This window comes from Ursus maritimus, unplaced genomic scaffold (genome assembly GCF_017311325.1).
Source record: "Ursus maritimus isolate PB19 unplaced genomic scaffold, ASM1731132v1 scaffold_24, whole genome shotgun sequence".
Classification (NCBI taxonomy): Eukaryota; Metazoa; Chordata; class Mammalia; order Carnivora; family Ursidae; genus Ursus; species Ursus maritimus.
Genome location: NW_024424897.1, coordinates 2518201 through 2519104, shown reverse-complemented (window position 1 = coordinate 2519104; position 904 = coordinate 2518201).

The window sequence follows — 904 nt, the reverse complement described above, 5'->3', positions numbered from 1 at the left end:
TAAAAACAGTGTTTGCGGCCGGGATGTCCTGTATGACAAAAGGCAGGTAGGACTGTCAGCCTCACCACCAAGTCGGCTGCAATGGCACTTCTCACCTCCCATCCCCTTGCTCTGTCTAAACTGTGGTAATATCAAGGACTGTTGGGTAAAACTCAGCCTAGTCCCAGGCGTTAGGGACAGATGCTGATCACTCCCATCTCCATCTGCAACCCCACCTCTTCCCAGGCTCCGGACATCTCCAACCAGATGGCTCACAGGCCCCTCACACTCACCTGCCTCCCTCAACTGCTCCCCACCTCTGCAAATGGCAGCACCACCCACCAGTTGCTCACAACACCCAGGAAGCCTCTTTCCTCTGCTGCTCACATCAACCCACCTCCACCTCAACACCATCAACTCTCTTCTGGACTCAGGTCCCTCCTTCCTCCCCTGCCCACCTCTCACCTCCCTTCAAATCCACAGACTCCCAGAATAACCTCCGAAAGTGCAAATCTGACCACGTCATTCCCCTGCTTAAAACCCGCCAATGGCTTCCCACTGCACTTAGAAATAAAATTCAAGCTCTTTATCAGCTCAGAGGGTGCTCTGCAAGATCTGGCCCTGCCTGCCGCTCCAAAGTCGCCCGAGGGCTCCCACCACCGAGGGCTTCTTTCTGTTCCCGGGAGGCACTCGACTCAGTGCTGCAAGGTCCTGGCACCAGCTGCTCCCTCTGCCCGGTCCTCTCACAATGGGCTCCTTAATCCAGACCTCAGCTCAAATGTCAGCCCCTCCTGGGAGCCCATTACCGATCAGCCCCACTACTCCCCCGACCCTGCCCCTTCGCAACTCCATCACCTGAAGCAAGCTCGGCTCCAGGCTGCGCTTCTCCCCGAACTCATTTAAGCTCCCTTAGGGCACAAGCCTG